We start from the raw sequence: 11,739 nt of genomic DNA on the forward strand, positions 1-11,739 counted from the left end.
TTGGGGTGTGCATTCAGTTGCCCAATTAATATTTATAATGTGTCTGGCCCCATCCTTTCTTTTGATGCAGTAATGAAGTAATGTTATTACAAAATTAGCAACAATTCACTCTAGGTCACGCTTGTTTTAGACAGGTTGGACCCTCTTGCCCTCCCTGTCAATGTTCATCAACTCAGATGACAGAGGAAAGCAAAGAACTTTTGACTATACATGCATATATTATATGCTCTATGGATTGGAGCTTTTCCAACCTCCTGTGGTGGTACAACCCAGCAATGAATTAAATAGTGGTGGGTACGGTATGGTATAGGAGTTCAAGTGCTGTCATCAACCAACTAGCCAGTGTTGGGACAGTTACTTTTTAAATGTAACTCATTACATATTACATATTATTTACAACTCAACTATTTAGTTACAGTTACATATTACCCATATAATAAAGTAACTATAATAATATTACATATTATATTACTTGTGTCCACAGCCTTAAGCTGTCATGTGTGAAACTACCACCTTATCACGTGACATGATTGCGTTGTTGGACAATGTGCAAATCTTGGTTATAAGCAAGAAGCAGGTGAATAAGCTTCATTCAGTGGGCTTCATTACTTTGTTGTGGCTAGGCATTACTCAGTTGATTACTAACGAGATTAGTAACTTCGTTACTTATAGTAATAATATTACATAATACTAGACTCATTACAGTAACTTCATTACTGAGGTAACGTGTTACATTTGCCTTGAGTTATATTACCTGTTTTTACAGCATATTTCGTTATATTACTTCGTTACCAAAAAAGTAATAATTATTGTGCAAAGTAACGCGTTACTGCAACTAGCTAAACTATTGCTACACTGGAGTAGTCTACAATCCAGACCTAGCTTAGTGACCCTATTCCAACCTGACAACTAGTAACCTGGTACCAATCTGAACTTGTCTAAAACGGTACCCGAGAGAAGGTCAACATGTTACACTGGAACTCTTGCTGTAACCATGCAGTTGTTTATGTCTCATTGCCATAGGGTCAGTGTTGGGTGAGCTACCAGAATACCAGGACCATGATGTCAGAAGAGGGGGAGATAAGGCGGACTCAAAGAGGCTAACCAAAAAAGTTAATTACCCCTATGATGTATTTAATGAGGAGTTGAGTTGGGACAAGTGGATAAGCCACTTTTGAAAGTGTGGCCCACGTCAATGAATGGGTCCACCTTGGACGTTTGTATGACAGGAAAACCCAGAACATGTGGAGATGCATCAGGAATGAAGCTAAAACCCAATACGACATGACAAAGGCAGCTCTGAGGAAGAGGTTTGAGCCTGACAGCAGGAAGAAGCTTTATGTTTTGGAAGCGTAACTAGGAATATCTACTTTGTTTACTGGCCGACAGAGCATTTCCTGACTTGGAAGATAAAGCCAAAGAGAGGACAGGTACCTTATGCCATTGGACAAGCTTGAGATGGAATCCTGTATGATGACAACCCACACTACACGTCCACCATCAGTGGCTGCACTAGTGATTCTGAAGAGGCTAGGTCAGCATTGAGGATACCCAGGAGGCAGCAATGACAGTGGCAGTAGCACCCAAAGCAAACAAGACGCTGTGTTGGACATGCTCCATAATCTTAGTATGCGTTTGGTGGCCAGTGAAGAAAAGCAGGCCTGCCAACCTGGAAAGTAAAAAAATCTTGAGATTTCTGTACCTTTATTGTATTGCAGTGTGTAGTAAAAAAAAAACTGGTAGATGCTATGCTGAGACCAAAAAAAAAAAAAAAAAAAAAAGGTCTCGACTTTTTAAACTTGAAATCCATGACATTCGCGCTACAAACCGTGAGATTCTATCCAACGAAGCCGAAGGTTAGTGAAACCGTGAGAGTTAGCAGGCCTCAAAAACCGTGAGATTCGATCTGCTGCCCTTGAGCAGGGTAGTGAAACCGTGAGACTCACGGTAAACCCGTGAGAGTTGGCAGGCCTCAGGGGCGGATCCAGGGGGGGGGGGCCTTGGGGGCTGAAGCCCCCCCCTTCATATTTAGGCTTTACTTGATCAATATGCTGAGTATTATAATGAAATTTTGTCTTAGCATAATTATATGATCACTAATAATACAAATACTCATAAAACCACCTTATAAACATTTTTCCAAGGTATTATCAGTGGATTTATGCTAAAGTTTATGTAACAAGGACCCGGATCAGCATTGGAGGTGTACAAGATCGAGATACTCTAATAGAGCAGTCAGCTAACTACTCTAATAGAACATTCACTGGAAACATGTAGTTGGTTCTGTTATGGAATTTTTCCAAATCTGCCTGCACCTATACATACAATGAAGTGCATTGGTCTGTTTAAAGGGCTTCATTCATCTACTTGTGTACGTAGTTAATATGTATGACAATACTTAATTCAGGCACACAATTTCCATTGAAAATGCTCTCAGATTCAATCTTGTATTGTTCAAATTTCAAAATTTTCCACTTTCAACATATTATTATTCTAACATGCACCTATTCAGTGTTGTGCAATTGTGAGAGGGGTGCATCATGTACTTGGTTGCCTGTACCTAGTACCTACCCAAACTTTTCCATTAGCAAAATACTTCAGAGTCAGAGAGCCATACCTATAATCTAAAGGCAGTATATAAAATATCCACAGGCAGAAAATATTATGAATTTTATGTGGAAATGTCTCCAAATTGCAGTATTTTAGCATCTATTTTTCAAAAATTTCCTGGGGGGGCATGCCCCCAGGCCCCCCTAGTTCCAGCATGCTGGGAGATTAGTACCTTGAGTTAGCCCCTCCCCCCCCTTTATAAATCCTAGATCCGCCCCTGGGCCTGGAAAAGTCATAAATCTACCAACTGGAACAAGATTACTAAGCCTCCAGACCAACCTCGTGACCCTATTGTGTGTTGATGATGTGGACAAGAAGGACATTTTTCCAGAGGTTGTGCTCATTGTATAGCAAAAAACCAAGAGTATATAATAGAAACCAAGAGTGTCGAACGGTGTATTAGCCCGTGATTAATGATTGCATAAAGTAATACGTATATTTCAGTAATTGTTTGTTTACGCGAAATGGTAATTTGAAATGCGTACGTGGCAACGGGTCTTAGTTTGCCAGGCAACCAAGTATTCAACAGTTATTGCACGAAGAAAGTGTAGAAAGGACCCAAGATAACTCCAGCTCGCTAAAACAAAGGTTGCACAAATAATGACCATGGCTAGTGTCACCTCCTGACAATAAGGGTCTGGTGCCATGCAATAGAAATACTTGGCTGTAAACACATTACAAATTTGTGTGGCGTAAATGGAGCTTTGCATAGGGTATGATAAAAGTGTTGGAAGCTTAAGATTATGACCAGTACACTGAAAAAAGGGTAGGAAGACTGTGACCAGTACAGGAGACAACAATAAAGAACAAAGTGAATTCTAGTCATACCAAAATAACTGACACAAGAGGCTTTCTAGAATCTGATTGGCAACCAATGAATTCCTCGGTTGTATGTGTCTACCAAGATTTTGCATTGCGTGTCACCAGACCCTTGTGGTCTAGGGTGAGAGAGATTACACCCCCTGGGACAATGACAGCTCAAAGTGATTTTATAAGGTCATCAATATAGAATAAATAAACACTTCTTAGGAGGAAGGGGTTTGGCAACATTCTTTGCCCCAGTACTGGGGAGTTTGACACTAGCCAGTGTTGTCCCATATTAAATGATATGATCCTGGGGTGGAGCCATGACATTGATAACGGCTGCATACATAGATAAAGGACCCCTATTATCAATGGTGCCCAGAGCAATGCAACATATAATTATAATTCACATAGGATAGTTGTAAGACAACCAGCTGGAGTAGCAAGAAAGACGCCAAGAGAACATTTATTATCCATGGGCAGGATGGGTGAATTAAAGAAGCGCTTAAACACGTGGTTGCTATGGTTATAAGTGCCTGCTTCCTGTCGCATATCGGGATTCAATATGAATGACTGAATTAAAGTTAAAGCTATTCCGGCTATATGAACATTTATCGAACCTAGCACTGATGCAATAGCATTAGCAGCTTTGAGCCATGCACTTTACCTTTGCCATCTCAATGCATCCTACAACCAATTGTATGACATCCTTAATTCCCTGCATAGTTTTATTATATATTATTTTTATTGTTTTGCAGATATACACAATTTACAGTACTTCATAGATGGTGGGGTACAAAAATCTGAGGACTTTTTTTAGTTATCATCTGAGGATCATGATAACTAATTATTTGTCCGTCATATAGCTAGACTACCTTGACTTGTCACACAATATGATTGATTCTTTACTCAGCTCTCTGCATGGAGAAAGTTGTGGAAATTAACTTGGCTGGACATGCCTCCCTCACAAAATGCTAGCAGCATAGACGGGGTGCTAATTAGCTAAGGATGGAGCAAAATACATGATGTTGTGTTTTATTGTACTTGTAGACTATATATTGTACTAATGTACATACACGTATGGTCACTTGTTGTTGACTATTACACTGAGGCCAAGGAACTGTTAGAGAGCAAGGGCAATTATATTTTTGGTGTAAGGCTTGACCTAGACGCTACTAAAAATCAAAATACTATAATAGAACAGTCAACTACTCTAACATAAACATTCATCATGAAATTATATTATCCAACTCAAAACAGCCAAACTGTAAAAAATGAGTGTGGCCCCAAAAAAAGCTATGGTGAAAAAAGATGTGAAATGTGGCCCCGACTAGACATTGGGTGACCTGCAGTTCGAATCCTGGGGCTGGAGGGATTTTTTCCCTTACTTTGGCCCCTTTTCTGTTACACCTTTTCAGTCAGTCAGTAAGTCAAGTCATTAGGTCTAAGTCCCTGAAATTAGGTTAGGTAATCCTAAGGCTGCAGCACATGTTGCTGTCAGACCTTCAGTGCTGGTCACTGTAAAGTACTAATAATAATAATAATAATAAAATCCAAGAGCCTTTCTTACTCGAGATAACTACTCCAATAGAGCAGTCAAGATCGAGATACTCTAATAGAGCAGTCACAGTATTCTTAAGAGGAGTAGTGTAGCAGGCTACGTGTGGGGTTATAAACAAGGAAATATAGTTGGCGAGGCCGGGTATTTATGGTGAGGGGCAGCTATTGTCAGCAGGTGATGACCTCTTTTTTGGTCTTCGACTTACAGCTAGGCTGAAATTGCAATTCCAGAGTGGAACCCCCCTTTTAAAAAGTCTGGATCCGCCCCTGTGACTTGAAATGTAGCTGAACTCTCTACAGGGTGATTTGTTTGCAGCTGAACTCTCTACAGGATTCTCTCTACAGGGTGGCTTTTATTCTTTATTATGCAATTACTAGGCAGGTATATATAGCACAGCTGATTTGCCTAGGATATACAATCACACAATATTACAGTACATTACTGCATGTGTTACAATTACGAATTATACAATACTATATTACATAGATTACAGATACTAAGTTACTATGTTACAATTATGAATTATACACTATATTACCTAAATTACAGATACTAATTATAAACAATAAATAAATTACATAATTGGTTAGAAAAACTATTTACAGTGCTTGCTTCAATGGCAGAAATATAGGTAATGTTCCAATCGCACACAGTTTTTGGAAAGTAGCTATTATGATAGTAATTAATTCTGGCAGTTGGTATGTTAAAATGGAAAGGATGCTGAAATCTTGTTAAGTGGGTGGTGGTATTAGCTGAACTCTCTACGGGGATATCTGTTTGTAGTTGAATTTTTACAGGGTGATTTTTGTTTTTAACTTAACTCTCTACAGGTGATGTTGGTTGTAGCTGATCTCTCTACAGGATGACCTATTTTTCAATGAATCTAAGTTTCTCCACATTCACTTTGGAAAGGATTTTGGTTCACATAACTTCACCATAAATGGAACACCCATTGTAAGATCCAACTGTGTAAAAGATCTAGGAGTTCACATATCATCATCTCAAAATCCTTGACCCATTTGTGAAGTCGTTGCTTCCATGCCTATACAAAATTTTAGGATTAATCCGAAGGACCTTCTCAACGCATTCTACCATAGCCAAAAAACTACTATATCTCACACTAGTACGATCACAATTGACATACTGTAGCCAAATATGGAGACCTTACTTACTAAAAGACATCTCTATCCTGGAAAGAGTTCAAAGGAGGGCAACGAAGTATATATTAAATGACTATCACTCACCCTACAGAACTAGACTAATACAACTCGATTTACTCCCTTTAATATACCAATACGAATTGAGTGATTTACTTTTTTTAATAAAATCCTACAAAACTCCCTACCCCCACTTCAATATTAACAACTACGTATCAATGAAAGCATCAGTATCCACAAGATCATCATCATCATCATCAGGCAAGTTAGTCCATCATATTTCCACAACCAATTTGAACCGTCATTTTATTTTTGCCGACTACCAAGATTATGGAATTCTCTACCCTTGGTTGACCTAAATCTACCTTATGTGACAATAAAAAGCAACTCACCCAATTTTTTATGGTGTCACTTTTTAAACAATTTTAACTCTTGACTGTTTCATTTTTGCTGTCCCTTTTCTGTACCAATAACACACACACCACCCCTTATGTAACTAAGTATAGTATATTTTAATTAGGTAGTTAGTATTTGTAATTAGCTACTGGAAGTTCATGCCTTTAGCTATCAGCCACCCTACTCTAATCACTAATCATCATTGTCAGTCTTGTAGTCAACTATATTTGCACATGTACAGTGTGGTTGTAAGACAAATAAATAAATAAATAAATAATATGCTAGCTGTCTACACATACCAAAAAGTAAATGAGTTTCTGTCTAACCTAGTCACTTTTGAGCCAAAATTTCTTGACCTTAACAGGTACTGTAGGTGGCTGCTTAGGTCTGTAACTTATCTTTTCATTTTGGGAATTTAAAGTTAGCCTTTCTATGCAGGTGGTCCCTAAGACAGGTTTCATTTTTCAGCTCAACTGTGGTACCATTCAACTATTTTAAACATGAGATTGCTCAGTCATGCCAAATTTTGCACTTGTAATCTTTAATTCTAAGTATTTCTAATTACAATAAAATACAAAAATACATAACGTTCCATTTTTACTTGAACCACTCACATATACTAATTACTTGAAATTTAAAATATATATATATATACTAAATCATATCAGTAGAAACATCAGTAACTACTTCTTACTTCTTTCTAAAAAAACAACTTCTGTCAAACAGTTTAATATATAGTGGGTATTTTCAGTTGTTGCTAAAAACTGTAATTATAGTGAATTTCCTAGCATGTATAAAGTTAACAAGGCTGCATCATCTGCATGAGAGCTGTTTGTTTTTATCTTATCTGCTTTATCAGTGAGACAACATGCACCCTAAGCTCCATGCTGGCTGCATTTATCTGAATCTCCTATCATCAATTTAGGAGTTTGCACTCCCAACCCCCTTGAAGTGCAACTTTATAAGCTCAAATGATATACTGCAGCATTTACACTGTCATTGTGCAAGGGGTGGCCAAAAACCAATTGTATTATGTAATAGTGACTTTGAACCCCAGTTGTATAGTGTAAAAAGTCAGATTGAAATAGCAACAGGAACAGTCTGTGGCTATAATATGAAGTTGAAGTTCAGTATTTGTGCATGTATTTTAAATATCTACACTTGACCAAGATCCAATCCTGAATTCTCTTTGTTACTCCTTATAATCAGCTACTCTTTATATTCTCTTTGACAATCCACTATTATACAATCCAATAACATTAACAATTTAGTTCTGTTTTTCAACTAAAATTGCTTATAACTGAACTCATCCATTTTGTACCCACATGCAATCTTTCAGTACAATACAGTATTTGGTTTTGTAATATATAGCCATTTTCCAAGGGAGAGCAGACCCCCAGCTGGAAAATTCTTACCCTCTCAAGCCCCCTCTTCATTGTTATTATTTGAACATTATAGTTTGAGCCATGCTGGGACTGTAAAGTACACTATACCTCAAACCGACTTATTTTAGTGATGCACTAAATTTAATAGCGATCTTGTATATTGAGGAATTTACATATAGCACATATAAAATTTAGCAATGTGACAAATAATGGCTTCACTTCATCATTATTACGCTCAGGTGACACAATGTTTTACAGGTATTGTGAGTCACTTAAACAAGGTGACATCACATTTCAGTCAAAAGTACTACCAAATTCAATCTCAGAAGGCTAAATTTGCAAATTTTCTTGTGGGAGCATGCCCCAGGCCCCCCCTAGATAAAACATGCCCTGCATGATAAGTACTGCAGTTATAGTTGTATCAACCAGCTGTCACTTTTCTTAGTCACCAAGCCATTATAAATGCCCCTGTTAGCACCACACCCCCCTTTCTGAGATCCTAGATCTGCCACTGGAGAGATCAGTCTATCCACCGCCATTTGAGGAGGATTTTTGGTTGAGCTGAGCTGCTCAAAAGCTGATCACAATTAGTGAAATCATTAAAAAAATTTTTTTGAATGGTCAACACTGTTTAAACTGTGAACTTTTTGAGAAGCCAAGACTAATCACTTATAAGGTAAATGTGTCATGAACTATACCTATATAGTTACGTTGCACTGAATGAAAATTGATGATCTATTATGTAATGTTTTGATGATCCATATAGCTACTGTTGGCAGGGTATCTAATTAAAAAAGTAAAAGGGTTCTTACTGTTTGACTAAAAAAAAGTTTTTGAGCAACCAAATTAAGGCAATACATGCAAATGTAAATGTGATATAGGAATATACATACTGTAGATATATTTCACATATCACCACACTCATTGTTACATTGTAATAAACAGTTCACAACCAAGTAGGTAGTTTTAGACCACTTTTACTGTGTATAACAAGGTCGGATTTAGGAGGTGCATTAGGGGGTGAAGCACCCCACCCCCCCCAGCTAGAAAGATGTGGCATAGCCAGGAAAAAATTATTACCGAGGCAAAGTTTATACATTGACCTAATTGAGAGGGTCTGCTTCTGACTCAACTGATTCACAAATACTTTCAAGTATGGCCAGGGTGGTACAGCATTTGCAGGTTGACTATCTGGTTAGATGGAAGAAAGACTCAGCATTTTTCTATGTGCCATAAGTAATGCTCCAGCTTAGTTAATGCTACAGTATAGCTCCCATGCTTCATTTATTAGACTAGTTTAATTGCATTCAACACAACTTACTCCAGAGATATTTTGAGTGGTCAGGTCATCCATGGACTGCAACAGAAGTCATAGTCTGTCATGCATACTATATACTTTTTATTGATCTGATGTGATGTTTAAGTCAGAGATTATCTCTTTTCATGTGATGCTCAACTGCATGTGCTAAGCATGTCAAGCTAGGAAGTCTGGGGCATGCTCCCTCAAGGAAATTTTTGAAAATATATGCTTTGAAATGGCATGTGGAGGCTATATTTTTGATTGTAACTGCTAATGCATATGATATGCATGGTCAATTAGCTCAATGCAATACCATGCATTTGACTCATTGGAACTTTTGAAAAGTAATGCAAAGGCAATTAACATAAATTTAAATGATTTAGACCAAGCAGTGTAATGAGAACAGTGGCTATAATCTGTACTGAATGCTCTATTAGAGTATATTTACGATGACTGCTCTATTAGAGTATCTCAATTTTTTCAACTGAGTAGCTGAAAAGCTATCCAGCACCGTGTCACCATGGGATCCAGTAGATTCTATTATGTGTGGCACAGTAATGCTGTCTAGTAACGTTCGAGTAGAAAATCCGGGGTGCCAAAACTGAGGCCTGCTCAGCCTGTTGTTGAGCATTTTTACCGATCGAGGCAGCTGCCTCAATGGTAGCTAAGCCACTGTAGAAGCGCTAGCTGCAGGTGCAGTTGCATCTAAAGCATGCATATAGGCAATGAAAACATGAAAAGAGTGAGCTGATGATTTCTTCTAGGAATCAACAACAGGGGATCAAAGGGGGTAAAACTGCTTAAAAAGCTGCTAAACATCTACTAGAACAGTCAACTACTCTAATAGAGCATTCTATAGAACAAAGACCGACTGCTAGACCTCTTGAACTTCAACCTTGAACTCAAACCATACTGCAGTATTTATGCTGTGCCCTTTATACGAAAGCTAGTTACCACTGCTAGAAAATAATTTATTAAATGATTTCACGTAGCTCACAATGCTTATTCAATAAGGTTTAGTATCATTATGATGAGGTTGAAGTGTTATGGCAGCCTGTGTAGAGCATGTTTGTGTATGATTATCCTGCTGGCATCTCCCTTCGTCAGTTTCTGGAAATACTGACCTTCATATACTAGTAAGTCTCATCATACCAGATGGTTTGCATATGAGTGGTGAAAAACAGTATGGTCAAACTGTTCACACAGCACCAGCAGTTGACATACAAGACTAGCACTGACCATGCATAGCTGGTATTGAAGATAACCCTGTCTCTTATGAAGCTGAAGAAGGACTATGGGAGTATTGAAAACTGGAATGGGAAGGAAGAGATTCATTATGAGAATTGATGAGATGTGTCTATTTTAATTTGTAAGGGTTAACAACATGTTTGAGTTCTGGCGGTTCAGTAGAGCTTGTACAATGTATAGCTACCTATCCCAGCATGCATAGAACAGTCAGTGTAGAATTTGTATTATGTTTTATATAAGCAGGATTTATCAGTGTCTGTCTATACAAAAGGGGAGTTATGATAAATGTAATGCAGAATGCATTTCTGGCATTGGAAATACAGTGCACTATTATAATATATTGCAGCTCTGAGTACAGTAGACCCTCGGTTATCCGGCCCCCGTTTATCCGGAACCTCGATTATCCGGAATTGAAAATGACTGTTCTATTAGAGTATTTTGAGTATAGGTGTGCGTTCTATTAGAGTATTTCAACGGAGCTCTGTATATAAATGTATGGGCTTCAATTATCCGAACTATTCACTTATCCGAACACTTTTATCATTTCCTGAGAACAAAGGGGTTCGGATAACCGGGGGTCTACTGTACTCGTAGTTAACTATATGCAATATTTAATTGTCACAGTTAGCTACATGATGTGTGGCATGATACTGAAAGAAGGGGAATCTATATTGTTCTTTACACTCAACTATTTGCTTACATTCTTGTAACATCAGTGATTCGTCATTAGAAAATTAAGGAAAGAATGATGCCAGGCTACCGATAGCTACATTGATGGTGGAGAGAAAAGTCGGCACTCTGGCTGGGTCAACTGAGTAACACCTGAGTTTGTTTAAAGAATAAAGGCTTTATCACCTTATGATTGGCAACACCAGTCAACAGTTCTAGTGCTTCACATTTGATCCAGCAAAGCAGCAAAGAGTAAGTTGACTCACAACAAAATTGATCACACCTCACAATGAATGTATCACAGTATAGCTCATGAACTCAGTGGTTACTGCATGTTTATTTACTGTAGCTGGCTGGCCCGAGTCTAACTATACTCAGGGTTGGAGCACACTCCAGCACTTGCAATGCCTTGAGAGGGCTGAAGTCTCATATTTATTCAGTTGTGTGTCTTGGCCGGCACCAATCAATGAATACCACACTCGACACCAGTCACACCATAGATTTAGAGCTCTCTAATATCCATAGAGTATCTATGGTTTACAGTGAAATGTTGATTGTCCAATATATATAGCTAGGCCGGCGCAACCTTGTTGATTAACCGAAACCCAC

The sequence above is a fragment of the Dysidea avara genome, chromosome 10, assembly GCF_963678975.1.
Source record: "Dysidea avara chromosome 10, odDysAvar1.4, whole genome shotgun sequence".
Classification (NCBI taxonomy): Eukaryota; Metazoa; Porifera; class Demospongiae; order Dictyoceratida; family Dysideidae; genus Dysidea; species Dysidea avara.